This window comes from Hemicordylus capensis, chromosome 5 (genome assembly GCF_027244095.1).
Source record: "Hemicordylus capensis ecotype Gifberg chromosome 5, rHemCap1.1.pri, whole genome shotgun sequence".
NCBI classification, from domain to species: Eukaryota; Metazoa; Chordata; class Lepidosauria; order Squamata; family Cordylidae; genus Hemicordylus; species Hemicordylus capensis.
In genome coordinates, this window is record NC_069661.1 from 246,312,745 (window position 1) to 246,329,742 (window position 16,998).

Here is a 16,998-nt window from a genome sequence, read left to right on the forward strand (position 1 = left end):
GTCCCTATAAATGGGTGTTTGTTTTCTAGCATGGCTGCTTCCTTGTTATAATGTCTTTGGAAGGATGAATTGTTCTGATTCTAACTGGGCTCCCCCTCCATCACCACCACCATCACCATCCTTTCTCCCCCCTTCATGGGACATTCTTTGGATCAAATCACTCGTTACCATAGTGCATTTTCTTAACTTGGCTCCGGCTGCTCGCGTGACCCCCAGTTCTCCACAAGAAAGCCAGCATTATTTGAAAATGCACAATAGTGCAGCATCGAGTCAGGAGCTCAGGAGTTTCCTTGTGTACGGATTGTATCCTTGCCAGTTGCTGCTCCCCATGTAGCCACACAAGCCAGACTTTCTCGCCGCCTGTGAATACTTTCCATTCTAGGATTGGGTGCCAGGTTTCTCCTACTGCTTGCTCCAAGTTTCCTGACAAGATACTTTTATAGCACGGTGTACAGTAGATTTGCATATGTATCCTGTGCCAGATTCTCTCACAGCCTGATTCATTTTTCTGTACTGCTTCCACATCCCTAACACCAGACATGTGGGGATGGATGGAGATATATATATATATATATATATACACACACACACACACTTACTTTCCCCCTACAACTAACCACATTGCCAATACACAGATACACAGTGGGGGAAATACGAAAATCAATCTATATCTGCAGTAACTCTTTTGAATTCCATAGATTACTAAGAAATCCTATCCTGCAACAACTTATACTACACAAAGAGCCCTTTCTCATGATCCGAGAGAAAGGCTCGAAGGGGCGAAGGGAGGAAACCTCAAAAAGCTTACCTCGCCTGCAGACAATCCTCTTCTTGTTGCTGGGCAGCCAGCTTCTTCTGGGACTCGTCACCCCGCCCCTGGAACTCCCATAATGCACTGTGTGGGCTTTCAGTACATTATGGGGATTCCACTTCCCCCTCAACCCAAATGCAGCCAGGAGCCCTGCAGACTGCCAGTCCCAGCTGGGGTTGGCAGACTATCAGTAAAACAGGGTTAGGAGAGCACTCGCTCTCCTAACCACATGTAAGAAGGTGGCTCCTCCACCAGGATCGAGCACAATCCCAACAATACAAACGCGCAGGCAAAACCAGGCTGGGCTTCCTTAGCCCAGTTTTGTCTGCGCATGTGAATAGCTTCAAAGTCTGACACTACAGACACGAGATAACATTCTTATCAGTCCAAGATAAATACTGCACCATGGTTGTTAAAGAGTGTTAAAGAATAAGAAATCCTTGTTAACTGATCTGGAGTAAGACTCTTACTCCAGACCTCAGTGGTGGAGCAACTGCTTTACATGCACAAAATCCCAGGTTCAATCCCTGGCATCTCCAGGTAGGGTTGGGAAAGACCCTTCTCTGAAATCCTGGGGAGTTCCTACCAGTTAGTATAGATCAGAGATGCTTAGCCTGGGGCCCATGGTAGTCTGTGGAAAATATAATTAAAGGCAGGTCCCGCAAACATATCATTTATCTATCTATATATTTAATTCTCTAAGGCATACCCGTGGATAATCCCGTGTGTGGCAGCTCTCGCGAGAGTTCATGAACAAAAGCACCTGATTGGGCAGTGGGGATTCCTTATGCAGATAGGGAGAAGGAGCCTGTGAGAGCAGAAGCACCATGGTGATTGGGCAGTGGGGATTCTATATGCAGATAGGGGGAGGAGCCTGTGCTGGTTAAGGTCAGTTGGAATGCAACTGTTACTGGTCGGAAGATGTTCTTGATTGTAGAGGAGAGGAATCTATATATATAAAAGGATAGTGGGCAGGGGTCTGCGAAGAGAGGGGTCGTGAGGGAGGAAAGAGCCCCTTCAGGAGAAGGAGGCTGCCATTGTGTGAATTAGATGAAGAAACAAGATGAACAAGATCTGTTAACTCAGGAAGGGACAGAGAGAGAGAAAGAAAGAAAGAAAGAAAGAAAGAAAGAAAGAAAGAAAGAAAGAAAGAAGGGGGGAGACAGACAAAGGGGGGAAGCAAGTAGAGGAGAGAGAAAGAGAGAAAGGGAGGGGAATAGAGAAAGAAGGAAGGGCGAGGGATGGGCCCGAGCCTGTCAGAGGTTTGAGGGGAACAACCGGTCATGGCTGCAGCAGCAAGGAAGGGCCCAGTCAAGCACTGCTGCTGTTTGGACCACTGGCGGAGGGAGGCATGCAGGCAGGAGAGGGACGTGCCCGGGCCTGTCAGTGGCCTCAGGGGAATGAGCGGCCATGGTGGTGGTGGCAGCGAGGAAGGGCCCAGTCAACCACTGCTACTTCTCCTGTGGGGAGGAGCAGGAGCGGGGCTCGGGTGAGGGTGGGGAGGTCTCTGGGGATAAGGGGCTGCAGCTTGGCCAATAGGTGCCAGCAATGCTGCAGTTGCAACCAAGAGGGGTAAGGGGGATGGAGTAAAGGGATGTAGGAGTGACCAAAAGGGGTGAGGGGAGGGGGAAGCAATGGGATGGAGGAGGAGGAGCAGGAGTGTGGCTCAGGTGAGGGTGGAGAGATCTCTGAGGTGAGGGGACTGTGGCAGGGGGTGAGAGGAGCCATCAAGTACTAGCGTGCAGATGCTCTGCACAGGTTAAGCTAGTATATATATATTTATCTAAGACATACCCGTTGCTAATCTCATGCGTGGCAGCTCTCACAAGAGTTCGTAAGTGTGCTGCTGGGGAAAAGCAAACAGGTGAGAGAAATGGCCGAGAGAAAGAGGAAAGCGCCAGGGAAAGCGCCAAGGATGGATGGGTGAGGGAAAGTGGCACAGGGGAAAGTGCCAAGGACGGGCAAGAGAAAGAGGCAGCAGGGTAAGCAACGCGGGAGGTGGAACAGCAATGAAGGAAGCAACAGCAGGGGGAGGGGAGGGGGGAGGAAAGCGGTGGCAGGGGGAAGTGGCGGGGTGGGAAGGGGTGGGGAGAGAAAGTGGCGGGGTGGGAAGGGGTGGGGAGAGAAAGTGGTGGTGGGGAGAGAGAAAGTGACGGGCAGGCAGGCAGCCCAAAATGGGCTGAGAACAGGGGAAGTGCTGAGGGAGGGGGGGGAGGGCCGTGAACGGGGGGGGGGCTGTGAACAAGGGGAAAACCAGAGGCACAGATGCTCTGCGCCTGGGCCAGCAAGTTTATAATTAAATATGGTACATCTTTTATTTTTCTTGGATTTACATTATAAAATTATAATCTTTGGAATTATAAATGGGGTAGGGGAGGTTAATGGATAATAAGGGACATAGGTTAAGATTAGGTTAATAAAGATTAAGAACCTCTGGTGTGGGTAACATTGAGCTGGGTGGACCAATGGTCTGATTTGGAATAAGGCAGCTTTGTGGCAATATGGAATCTACAACGATGTTTTGTATTGCCTGCTACCTATGACCAAAGTCATGCCAACTTGGACAGCCACATGACAGTATCCTCATCCTTACCCTGTTACTGATGCCCATGAAATAATTAAGAGAGTTGCCAAGCAACCAGAAAAAAATAAAGCAATGTGGCTAGGGCTCTTGCTTCATTGCTGTAAAAGAGAATGGCAAGGATACCTCTTTGACCCCTCCACTATGTGGTTTTTTTTGCCTGTATACCTCAGGTGAATAGGCAGATTCTGTCCTAGGTCCACAACTAGACCATCTAAACTACTGGGCTCCATCCCTGGACCCATTCTGAGATCTACCTCATAAAGCACAGGACCTCACACTCTCACCTCACCCAGGTACCAGAGTGTTTAAAAGTGTCCTTCCCTCGTTTGTTTAAAAAGACAGAACCACATTCGGGGATTATGTTGCACAAGTGTACAGATATCTTTGCACTCTTACATCCTTTTCTGTGAATGAAAGGCAGGAGTCCTTGCTCTAACTTGGGTCTTACTTCATGTGCAACTTTTGTGCTTTTTTCCTGCTTTTTTGGGGGGGGGCACTGCTTCTCAGCCCTACCTCCTTTTCATCCAGCCCTAAAGCTTTAAGAGTTGGGGGTGGCCCTCTTAGAGTTTTGTGAAAGTGGTGTATCTGTGGTTCATCCCAAATCTGTTGCTACCTCCTACTTGCCCTGCATTCATTGAAAAAGTGAACTTGGGTACAGGTCCCTCAAATGCACAGTACAGATAGGAAGTATAAGTATGGCCCCACAACAAAATGTTGCATTATATCCCTGGTGTGCATGTGTTACCTGAGTCTGGGGCTGAGCATGGTGAAGAAACAAAGGTTAGCAACAGACTGGAGTCCCTGCTCTAACTTGGGTCTTCCTTCATGTGCAACTTCTTCTTTTTTCTCTTTTCTGTGGAATTCTGTGGGGAAGGAGGCACTGGTGCTCAGTCCTACCTCCTTTTCATCCAGCCCTAAAGCTTCAAGAGTTAATTTCAAGAAGCAGGGCTCTTCAGTTTCGTGTAGCTGCTACAGACTGTGCTAAGGCATGTTCCTACCGTTAAGTCTTACTGTGGTTATCTGAACCTCCAGAGTGTTCCCATATAGCTAGTGAGTCGTAAGACAATTCCCTCAAAACCTGTCCACCAGCACCTGGGAGAGCAATACCATTTTGCTGTAAACTGCCCAGAGACTTGCGGTATACAAATGTGTCAAATAAATACATACACACATACATACTGCATAACACCAGGAGATTAACTGGGTCAAACAGGGGCGGAGCTATAATTGGGCAGATGGGTTCAAAGAACCTGAGCCACCTCAACTCCTGAGAGCCACCTGCCATGCCCCTCCCCTGAGCTCCAGCCTGGCCTATTTTCCAGCCGACAATGAAGCCAGCTGGGAATTGAGTTCTGGAGGGCCATGCTGGGCACACCCCCTGCATGTGACACGAGCCCACTCTCCTCTAGCTAAACTTACTTCTAAACTGGCGCCAAACTTCTTTCCCTTCAGAAACAAATCAGGGGAGGGAGACACGGTGTTTCAGCATTTTCCTCTGTGGAGACTATTGGACAGCTTTCCCCCTCAGGAGCAGCAGGGGTTGTTCAAGCTCAGAAATTCAGCTCTTTTTGCTGAAGCCATCCTCCCACCCGCCACAGACACACCTTGCCACTGAGTTTCATTAACTCCACCCACCTACTCTTAACTGCCTGAGCTCATGAGCATTCTGTTCCATTGATTAACACGGGGGCAGTTGGGGAGGGGGGAGTTGGCCCTCTTAGATGTGTCTGCGGATCACCCCTAGTCTGCCGGCATCTCCTACTTGCCCACAGACACTCTGGTTCTCCATCCATATAATAAGGATTATCATGTTTCGTGTTCAACATAACGCTGAATGAGAACGTTGAATGAGAATGTTGAATGAGCCAGCATGGTGTAGTGGTTAGAGTGCTGGACTAGGATCGGGGAGACCCGAGTGCAAATCCCCATTCAGCCATGAGACTTGCTGGGTGACTCTGAGCCAGTCACTTCTCTCTCAGCCTAACCTACCTCACAGGTTTCTTGTGAGGAGAAACTTAAGTATGTAGTACACCGCTCTGGGCTCTTTGGAGGAAGAGCGGCATATAAATTTAAAAAATAATAAAATAATAATGATGATGATGGTGTGTGAATAACTGTACTTATGTACAAATCTGTACCTGTGTGCACTATACACCTATCGTATGAGCGTTGAACATAATGTGTGAATAAGACTAGACTGATTCATGTGTTTGGACAGCTTAAATGCAAGCCACCTTCCCACACACAGCCTCACTACCCTTGGGTAAGGTCTGGGGGACTGAACCCAAGACAAATGTCAGGCGTGAAAAATATGAAACACTGGCACATCATCTCTATGCATGAAAGATCTCAGCAAAAGTGGGATGTGTTGCCTGATCAGTATCAGGGCAGTATAGATCATAAGGGGTAAAAAGATGAGAGTTAAATCCACAAGAGATAGGAAGGAAATAGCAATCTAGAAGAGAGCCCAGTTGGAAAACCGAAAATGGCACCGCACCTTGAGACAGGTAACGGCATGGAGAAAATTACAGTCCTGGTCTCAGGTGTCTGTCACGCTGCATGGAAGATAGCAGCTATCTCAGAAGCAGCCCGATGTGGAGAAGGAAAGGGGTAAGATACCTGGAGAGCTAAATGGAGCCTGTTGTTATGAAAACACCTTCAGTGGATTATTACAGGTATATTCCAGACTCTTCCGACTATGCTCATGGAGAGTTGCCTAGGACTAGAGATTGTTGGGAAAGTTCTCTAGTGCCCAGGATTAGAGAGGGTGAGAAAAATGGGGGGAAACCTTTAGAGCCCCAAGAGTTCTTCTGAGCTCAGAGAAGTTTGCCTTTTGTCCCAACAGCCCCCACCCCACCCCACCCCATCCCATCCTTTACTAACAGTTTTACTTACTTTCATTCAGGGCAGTGGGAGAAGCACCAGGGCTAGCACCAGTGCAGCACAAAATAAACTAACAGGTTTTTCAAAAAGCACTGCTTGAAAAACCTGTTTGTTTCCCCCTCTGCGTTTGTCTCGGACTCCCTCAGCAAATGATCTGAGTTCTTCTCAGTTTTGGCTATTGTGGCTGGGGCCTTTGTGGTTGAGGAAAGATGGGAGCAGATGTCTAACCATATCAGGGGACCTATGTTTTAGAAGCCCCTACTGTAAGAAGTAGTCACCTGAAGTGGCGCAGCAAGGAAATGCTTGACTAACAAGCAGAAGGTTGCCAGTTCAAATCCCCACTGGTACTATATTGGGCAGAAGCTATATAGGAAGATTCTGAAAGGCATCAGCTCATACTGCGTGGGAGATGGCAATGGTAAACCCCTCCTGTATTCTACCAAAGAAAACCACAGGGCTCTGTGGGCGCCAGGAGTCGAAATCGACTTGATGGCACACTTTACCTTTACTGTAAGAAGTAGCATTTTTGCTACAACGTGAAGCAGAAAATTCCCCTTTGTATTGGAAGCATTACAGACTCCGTTGCACAACTGTGATCTTGTGCAACTCCGCCGGGGCTGACCTTTACATGTGCAGCAGTCATTTACAAATTTACTAAGGTCAATTACTAATGCCAGCATTGCATTATGCATCACGTCAGCCAATGTAAGTAGTGCTGCGCTAGTGTGGCACACTGTTGTAAGTAGTTGTGCAACTGTGCTCTTGCATGTCATGGCCTGGGCTGGCTTTATGTGCACAGCAACGCTGGCCAATTGGAAATGCCCACAGTGCCTTGCACATTATTTGAGCCAATATAAATATGAATAGTCTCCAAAACAACAGCAAAGGACTTCAGCTTGGAATACTGTGTCCAGTTTGGGGCCCTGCCGTTTAAGAAGGAGATTGATAAACTGGAATGGATTCAGAAAACAGCAAGGAAGGTCACGAGGGGTCTGGAAATCAGGTCCTTTGAGGAACAGTTAGAGCTGGGTATGTTTAGGCTGGAGAAGATAAGACAATGGGGGGGCAAGATATAATAGCCATCTTCAAATACCTGAAGGGCTATCATATAGAACATAGGAAGCTGCCATATACTGAGTCAGACCATTGGTCTATCTAGCTCAGTATTGTCTTCACAGACTGGCAGCGGCTTCTCCTAGGTTGCAGGCAAGAATCTCTCTCAGCCCTATCTTGGAGATTCTGCTAAGGAGGGAACTTGAAACCTTCTGCTCTTCCCAGAGCAGCTCCATCCCCTCAGGGGAATCTCTTACAGTGTTCACACTTCCAGTCTCCCTTTCATATGCAACCATGGCAGACCCTGCTTAGCTATGGGGACAAGTTATGCTTGCTACTACAAGACCAGCTCTCCTCTCCTCAAGACCAGCTCAAAGAAGCTGACTTGCTCCTGAGGCAATAGGAGCCAGTGAGCATTGCCTTGGTGGTGGGAAGGTGATGAGGGTGCGAAAATATCACTTTAAACAGTGGCAAATGTACCCACCACTCATATCCAAAATGTCCTATGGGGCAGAGGCACCCAACCCAGCATCTTGCAGGAAGGCTGTCCCATCCCCACTTCTCAGTTGGCTTCCACACATGTGTGGAGACCATGTGAGAGGTACGTAGAGCACAAATCTACTCTACTGATCCCTCAAATGGTCTCCACAACTACACAAGTGTGAAGGCCAACTAAGCAGCATGGGCAGGATACTGCAGGACCAGTATCCTAGGAGTATCCTGGGAGGTATCCGGTTTCCTGGGAGTATCCTGGGAGTATCCTGGGATACTGGGTCAGGTGCCTCTGCCCTGTAGAGCATTTCAGATACGAGCAGTGAGTAAATCAGATTCTAAATCAGATTTATTTTCATATTTTTAGCTTAATACTTTTAACCGTCATTTTTATTATATGTTTTTTAACTGTTGTAAACTGCCTTGGGATTGTTTTTCATGAAAGGCAGTATATAAATTTAACAATAATTAATTAATTAATTAATTAATGAGTTTGCTGCTGTTTAATGCAGTATTTCCCCCTCCTCCTCACCACCTCTCGCCTTCCCCCACCCCGCTGGTGTAGCGCTCTCCGGACGTTACTGACCTGAGGGCAGGACAAGAACCAAGAGGTTGAAATTACAAGGAAGCAGATTTAGACCAGACATTTGGAAGAATTTCCTAATTTTAAGAGATGTTTGACAGAGGAACAGTCTGCCTCATGCAGTGGTGAGCTCTCCTAAGCTGGAGATTTGGAAACAAATGCTGGACAGCCAATCTGTCAGGGCTGCTATAGCAGACTCCAGCACTGCACAGGGAGGGGGTTAGACTACAGGGCCTCTAAGATCCCTTCCAACTCAAGCATTCTATGATTCCATGAACCCAGGAATCCCAGGTATAAGTACAGTCTGAAGATGTGGCACCTGCCACAAAACAATGCACTGGGCCTATATAAGCAGATCTCTTTGCTTATTTAACTGGTGGGTGCTGTCGCCTTCTAGATCCTCTTGGAACCACAAAGAATAAGCAAGGATTGTGAACAGGTAGCAACTTGAACACCCTCTGTGTATGAAATGGACTCAAATACTACCATGGGAGAAGAACAAAGATCAAGGGAGAACTCATTATTTTCTTCATTTAGGATCAGGATGTCCATACAAAAAAAAAGACTGAGATTGCAGTCCTAAGCGTACTTATGTTTTATAGCTGCTTCCCTCATAAAGGTAAAGGTAAAGTGTGCCGTGGAGCTGGTGTCGACTCCTGGCGACCACAGAGCCCTGCAGTTGTCTTTGGCAGAATACAGGAGGGGTTTACCATTGGCATCTCCCGTGCAGTATGAGATTATGCCTTTCAGCATCTTTCCTATATCGCTGCTACCTGATATAGGTATTTCCCATAGTCTGGGAAACATACCACTGGGGATTTGAACTGGCAACTTCTGGCTTGCTAATCAAACACGAGGAAATCTTATGCAGATTAACTAAAGGTTTAATCAGCAACAACTCCATTTTCTCTATACCACCTGGGATAAATGTCCAAACAAAAAAAACTGCAAAAGATTACTGAATGGAATACAGCTTACTTGGAAGGAGATTCCGTTTGACTCAATGGGACACCCCTGTATAACTGCATAGAGGATTAGGCTGTGACTTGTTCAAACCCTCAGTGTATATTCATTTCATTATTTGCATATTCTGTATGAGACTTCTATTAAGCAGGGTGACATATTTATGCTGGCAATTATACGTTTACAGTGCAATGAGCAATTGAATGTCTGTGCTCAAGAGCTGACTGACATGCACAAGGTAGCTGCATTTAAAAAAAAAATCAGCTTTCATGCGGTGTATAAATTGGTAGCCAATTTGTACATGTCAGTGCTCACAATGGAATACTGCATCCCACCCTACCAGGTACTGAGTTTGCTGGGAACATCTTGTGAACTAGAATACCATCTCCTTTGGTCTTCATAAGAACATAGGAAGCTGCCATATACTGAGTCAGACCATAGGTCTATCTATCTCAGTATTGTCTACCCAGACTGGCAGCGGCTTCAAGGTTGCAGGAAGGAATCTCTCTCAGCCCTCTCTTGGAGATGCTGCCAGGGAGGGAACTTGGAACCTTCTGCTCTTCCCAGAGCAGCTTAATCCCCAAAGGGGAATCTCTTCCGGTGCTCACACATCACATCTCCCATTCATGCACAACCAGGGCAGACCCTGCTTAGCTAAGAGGACAAGTCATGTTTGATACCACAAGACCAGCTCTCTTCTCCTAGAAGAGCAGTTTGTTCAACTGGACAAACAATAAATACAGTCCCCTAGATGTGCCCCAGGGTCAGGATCTATCTTGGCTGGAGGAATGCCAGACTCGGGGATCATGACACCAACCAGTAGTCTGCCTCAGGCTGGAACAAGATGTGATCATCACAGGGTTGCTACCAAAAACAACAACTCTGTATCAAGTTCTTCCTCCCCTCCTCCTAGTGTGTACTGAAGGGAACTGATCAAGTGACAACATCACCACTGGGCATTTCACTTCCCCCAGTGACACCCAGTAATGTGAGACAGGGAGCTGCCTAAAGTGACAACATGACAACTTGCATTTCTTCAGCAACAGGTTGTGAGGAAAGGAGGAGGGATAGGGCATGGGGCTTGCATGTGGGGTGGCCGGCCTGCGGGCTGCATCACAGCTGATCGTAGCCCAAGGCAGCTCCTTCTCTCCTTGTCAGGTGTTTGCCCTGGACCAAGAGGGAAACAAAGTTAGCTAAAACCTTAACACCTGAACTCCCGAGGCTGTGGCAGCCTATACGGACATGGAAACAATTCTTACCATAAGCAGCAGAGCACTGAGAAAGGCATAACGAAGTCGAAACCACTTAAATATCTTCAGACTATCAAAGCCATAGATGTCTTGATAGAACTTTACAAATCTTATAATCGACCGTAAGTAGCAGCTAAGACCTTGGCTTCCCCCATGTGTCTACAAGTGGAAAAGGACCAAGAGGATAATTTATCCAAGCCCAGGGTAATGAAGTGTTAACCAAAACCAGATGAAGTTATTACTACAACCACAGGCCGCAAAACACAAAAGGGAGGGGAGCGAAGTCTCCGGGGGCAGGGAGGGGAGGGGGAGGTTCCTTCTTTCATTCGTCTTTTGCTTCATGGATCACCTAAAGGCATTCACACACACACAAAAAATGAGGCAATGCAATTGGCATAAAGTGATTCATTAGCTCTAATGAACGATGCCGATCATATTGTCTCTAAAATGCAGTCAACGGACATTGATGTATATGTGCCTTAACTCATTCTTCCCAACTTTTATTAGGTACATATGTCTATGGCAGACACAAATGAAACATTCCACAACTAGGCTCCCAGCCAAAAACTAATTTATTCTTTAATGTGGTAGTGATTACTTGGTGGTTCCTTGAGTAGAGATGACAGGTCCGCGCTAATGGAGTCATACTGTAAGTTAATATAAATCATGACAGAGCAATTAATTACAGAAACCGCTGCAAATCCCTTTGTTAGTTTTCCCCATCACCAGAAGGATTTAATAACGTTCATTTTGCTAAGTTCCAGTGACATTTACAAGTCTTAAACCATTTTTAATCAAATCAATATCACAAGGCTGCTGAATTTAGTTGTGCTATGCTAGGAAGTCCTGGAATGTGTTGATACAAATGTTCTTTGCCTTTGCTTTCAAGTGAATTCAAGTGAGTCTACGGACTTGCTCATTGCCTGTTTATGCTGGATAACTGGGGTTAAAAAAAGAAGAATGAGGCAGATCAGAATAACTCAAAGGGCAGGTGACACTGCCCGCAAACAGTGATTTAAAATATATGAACATCCATGTTGTTCTTTTAAAAAAAACAAAAACACCATGTAGAATTCCCAGGGCAGCCAGTAACCTTGGAAGCTTGTGTGATCTGTGAACTCAGGAAATGTCACTAGTATTGTATTGTATTTATTTACCTGTCCCTCCAGCACACTGCTGCCAAGGCGGCTTACAATGAAACACAATAAAGCAACAAAACAATAAATCCATAATAAAACAATAAATAATAACAAAACAAGCATAAGAAACAAAAAGCAAGATCAAATAGCAGACAGGATTAAAACTGAATTAAAACAGAAACCCAGTGGGGAGGTCTCCTAAATCTCATGTAGCATTTTCAGTAGTATTTTAATCCATTAAGCTGCTCACCATTAGGTAGTGTTGCATTTTATTAGTCCTATGTAAAGTAGTTTGTTTAAAAACCCTCTTTAAAGATTCACATTTCCCTGACACAGTAAAAATGCTTTCCCATTGGCTGAGGTGATTATGACATCAACGCTGCTCAATCTCCCTGCAGCCTTCTGATATGTGTCGGGGGACTGACTGAGTTGTGTGGATTTGTTTTGTGCTGATTACTGAAAATGATTGAAGAAGGACTTGTAAAACGAAATTCAGGAAATCTGCCATTTATAGATTCCTGCGTGATCACAAATGTCTTCGCTGGCAATGAAGACTACATTGGAATGCAGATGAGGGGAGTGAAGTCCACAAGGACTTCTGTTTCTGTCAGGACTGGTGAAATCTGATGAAATCTTCCCCCAGGGAATGAGAAATCTCTTGACAATAAAGGGCAACCATTGTTACACTTGAATGATCTAACTCCAGTCTCTGAAGTAAACAGGGATACGGGTTCAGTTACATAAGTCTTGGCTCTGTAGCCATGACAGTGGGCTCCTTCTTCATTCCTTGTATCTGACAGTGGCTTCTTCCTTCATTTTACCTCAGAACTGCTAGGCCTCAATACTCCTATTTGAGCCTTGTACCTCATAAGTGGAAGGGGCTGCTAAGTTACTTGCAAGGGCCAGAGGGCCTAGGACATTTAGGCATGACAGGCTGACATTGAGGCAAGTCTAACAATCAGTGAGACTCGCCGAGAGCGGGTTAGCAGGGAGAGAGGGCTTAGCCTGCGAGCCCGGTGGTTCTCATGTTCTCCAGAAAGCGGGCTAGGCTCCCTTAGCCTGCTTTTTGGCAATCGTGAGAATCACCTTATCCAATTGGTGCAACTTTACCTACCACATGAGGATAGTAGAATGAAACAAAATGAAAGAAGTCACTGTCATACCGAACCAGCAACACTACTATAAATTTGAGGCTTGTGTGATAAACAGGCCCAATCAACCTCAGAGACAAGAGTTAAATCATTCAAATATAATAATAGTTGCTCTTTATTTTCAAGAGATTTCTCTTTCCTGGGGTGGAGGGGTAGATTTCACCCTTACAGAAATTCCTCTCAGCTGTTACTAGGGCAAAAGGCAAAAAGAGCAGGAAACAGCCACTGTTGTTCATCCTCTCTTCTCCTCACAGTTGCTTCCTCCACTTTTTTAAAGGTGGAGAAAAATCAAATAGAAATAATTTCCCCTTATACTGGCATGCCATATAAGAGGGTGATTTTGGGGGGAGGAGAGATTATTTGCGTTATTAAACTAGCTCTAATACTAACCTTGTGGTCTTCACTCCACTCCTATGAAGCTGTTCGCCCTCTGTCCTTCTCCACACAGTTGCTCCTTTTTTAAAAACAGAGGCAGAAAGAATGGAATAAAAATATAATTAAAAATACAATGTTGGAGCATAAAAAAACATTTTATAATTTATTTGTACTGACATTGAAAGGTCAGGATAACACAACACAGATTTATCACTGAACGCCTTTTCTCACTGCATCTATCCACATTTTCCATCACTTCTTTTCTGTAAGTACATGCACAATTTTTTTACCAGTGTGCTTTTTGTTGTCCTCTTGTGCAGTGGTACTATGCGCCACTAGTACCTTTCAGATTTTTAATCATCACATTTGTTTTTAGTTAGATTACTGCAAGAAACACCATTCTCCATAATTAGAATGATCAGGCCTCAAAGAAAGACAGCAGTGATGATGTCACAGCAGAGCCAACATGGTTGCTGCCTGTTTGTGGGTGGCATGGCCAAATAGGAATTTCCAGCCCTGATATCAGCTGCATATGAGTAGTTTTCAGCAAAAACAACCACCACCACCAAGTGACTTGTAATCACTTTTTGGTGAGAACTAAACAATAACAATTATTTAGGAGACATCCCCATTAAAACCAATTTTTAAATGAGTCTTTAAAAAGGAGGGATTTCTGACTCTTTTAAAAAGTAATCAAGGAGGAAGACTCATGAATCACCATTAGAGGTACAATAATATGAATTAGAGTAATAATATTTATCGAGTAAGGTGAAAAAGCTATCACAAGTGCTATTTATCTTGTTGAGGATATGGTGGCCACATGGTTTGGGCACTTCCCTATATTCCTAAAGGATTATGAATTTGACTCTTCTTTGATTCTAAATGGGGGCATCATCATGCATTGATCTGAGGAAGTCAAAGGCAGTTGACAGAATGAGTCCTGCACACACCTGATAATGATAGCCTGGTATTGAGGCTAGGTGAGGCAGCTGCCTCAGGCAGCAGATTGGTGCAGGTGATGAGTTTGCCATCTACACCAACTTGTAGCCTCCAGCCACCTCACCTGTTCTGCTTGTTTTGATGCCCCCAAACCTCTCCAGGTTGGCATGGTGCAAGTCATCACCACTGTCCTTGTTCTGCTCCCCCTCCCACTCCTGTCACATCCCAACCAGCCTATTCAAAGGTCAGAGGGTGGAAAGACTGTAGTGGCAGGAAGTGATTCCAGATACTTCCTGCCACTCCAGTTTCCCTGCCCTCTGCCACCAAATAAGAGAAAATGCAGGGGAAATGGGCAGGATGCTGTATGGAGGGAAATCAAAGGGGAATCAGTAGGGATAGGAATTGGGATGCTTTGGGTGCTGCAGATGTTCCAAAGGAATGGGGAGCCTGGAGAGAATGGTGTGTGTGTGTGTGTGTGTGTGTGTGTGTGTGTGTGTGTGTGTGTGTGTGTGTAATGGTGCATGCCACAGGGGCTGGGGATAGCAGCTCCCCTCACCTTCTCTAGCACTGGGGCCAGACCTGCCTGCATCCCTTCCTTAGCAGCTGGTCCATAAAGCATATATGACTCAACCACACTGGCCAATGCATTAGAAACATTTCTAGACATCTTGGACTTTTTTTCTGACTGAGGGAGGCAGTGGGTCTTTTGAAGGCAACTTGGATGGGAGCTGGACGAAGCCTCTTATCTTTCAGGATGAAATGGCTTTGATATGCAGCTGCGTTCCCATCAATGCATGGTTTTCTGAACTCTTTGATGACATGGTTTCATATCCCTGGGATATTTCATTTCATGGTGCTAAAAAATAAAGAAAAGAATTAAACAAAACAAAACAAAACAAAAAAGGGATGTATAGATCTTGCAACTGTTGTTTTTTTTTGCCTCGACTAAACAGCAGCAGCAACAATAAAAATCTGAAGGCTTGTGACATTGTGCTTCATTTAGAATACTTCCTTTCCCCCTTTATACTGACTCTATCCATATTTGCAACAATGGCTCTCAGATCTCCACAATCCCCAAGGGACCTACCACTGGTCATGGAATGAGAACACCAAACAACATCCGCAATGAATAATAAAAGAATGGTGGAAGTAAACCTTCAAACGCATTGCTAGCTCTGAGGTCTGGGGTCTTTGCAGACCTTGTGCCACATTCCTCCTGTTTATCTTCCTCCCTTATTCATTCATTTTGGTGCAATTCAATAATAACAACAATGTTGTCAGTAGTGCTCACGTATCCTTGCAATCAAGTATTCAGAGAGTGAAAGAGCTGAGGAGAAGCCCTTGTTGTAGTGGTTGGTTGACAGGCATTAAATCAAAGCATCAAAATATAACTGGAGCAAAGAAAGAAAGATATCAGGGTTAGGAGAGGGAAGTTGCAAGCCTGAGTCTGCTTACTCTTGAGGAAACCGGTTGACTTGAGTTGTAACACTAACTCGGGAGTGACATCCAAGTGTGGCGCTAGTGCAAGAAGAAAAGTTGTGAACTTGCACTTAAGAAGTTTGCAGAGTTACACTACGTTGCAGTACTCTGGGAAGTTGTGCAACTGCTAGTGGAAGACCCTTTCAGGGGCACACATAAAGCTGCGCAACACGTTTGGCATGCCTCCTTCCAGATCACAGCCAATTGTGACCACTCCGCTGACGTGGTGATGCTTTGCGCAGATTCTAGCCATGGAGCTTGCTGGGATTGGCCTCGGCGGCCAAGCAGCAGGTAGGGGTTCCCCTGTCCTGGAACTGGAGGTTGGTGGACCACGGTTGGATGAAGTCTGCAGTGCGATTTACAGTATAGAATTGAAACCACGGGTTCGCCAACCTCCGGTTTCATGTTACCTCTGAACTGGGCCTATGTCTGGAGCAACTTTTCCCTTGGAGCTGTCTGTGGTGCTGTAACTTGTGTTCCCTTCCAGACCTTTGTGGGCTCTCATCTACATGAAAGTACAGGGCAGGAAGCAAAAGGAGACTCTGTTTGTGCAGTGGATCATGCAGGTGAGCCACTGCTGAATGCAAGAGCAGGCGCGGTATACTGACATAAGTGTGTCAACATGTTCTATCACAGACATTTATCCCAAGAAAAGGCCATTCCATTCCTCACCTAGGAGGAGCTGGATTGACCTATCAATGCAGGAAGGAGGGATTCATTGACGAACCCAGAGAGTTCCTGGCTGAGGCTCCACAACACCTGCTTTGCAGCAACATGTTTGTATTGATTGTTAATGGACTGCTGCTTTTAAGATTATGTGTTCTTAGTGCTCCTGTCCTTCAGTCTGTACTTGGGTATTGTGCTTTAATTATATTTTACCCAATTTGGATTATATTGTTTCTTTGAAGCTGCTGCTGCTGTGTAGGTATGTGTGTGTGTGCATGCGCGTGCATGTGTATGTGCATGCACACACACACACGTGCATGGACTTTAAACAGAAAAGTAGGATATCAACAGTAAATCACACCATTCCCTCACTGATTAATCATGCCTCCTCTTCCCCCTGTGGAGGGCCAATTTTGTGATAGCGAGCATGAATTGTCCCTTGCTAAGCATGGTTTGCCTTGGTTTGCATTTGGATGGGCAACCACATTATTATTAATATTATTATTATCATTCATTCATTCATTCATTCATTCAATTTCTATACCGCCCTTCCAAAAATGGCTCAGGGTGGTTTACACAGAGAAATAATAAATACATTGATATCACTGTATGCTGTAAAATATTCCCCTT

The 16,998-nt window shown here is 45.5% G+C and overlaps 1 long non-coding RNA gene across 1 annotated transcript; it reads right to left on the reverse strand.

Moving 5' to 3' along the window:
• Nucleotides 1-11,242: 11,242 nt before the first annotated feature.
• On the reverse strand, nt 11,243-15,071 carry LOC128326073 (uncharacterized). The gene is made up of 3 exons (XR_008307836.1): nt 14,780-15,071; nt 13,300-13,363; nt 11,243-11,559 (listed from the first exon to the last, which is right to left on the reverse strand). It is a non-coding gene; the product is annotated as an uncharacterized LOC128326073 (long non-coding RNA).
• Between the last annotated feature and the right edge of the window lie 1,927 nt (nt 15,072-16,998).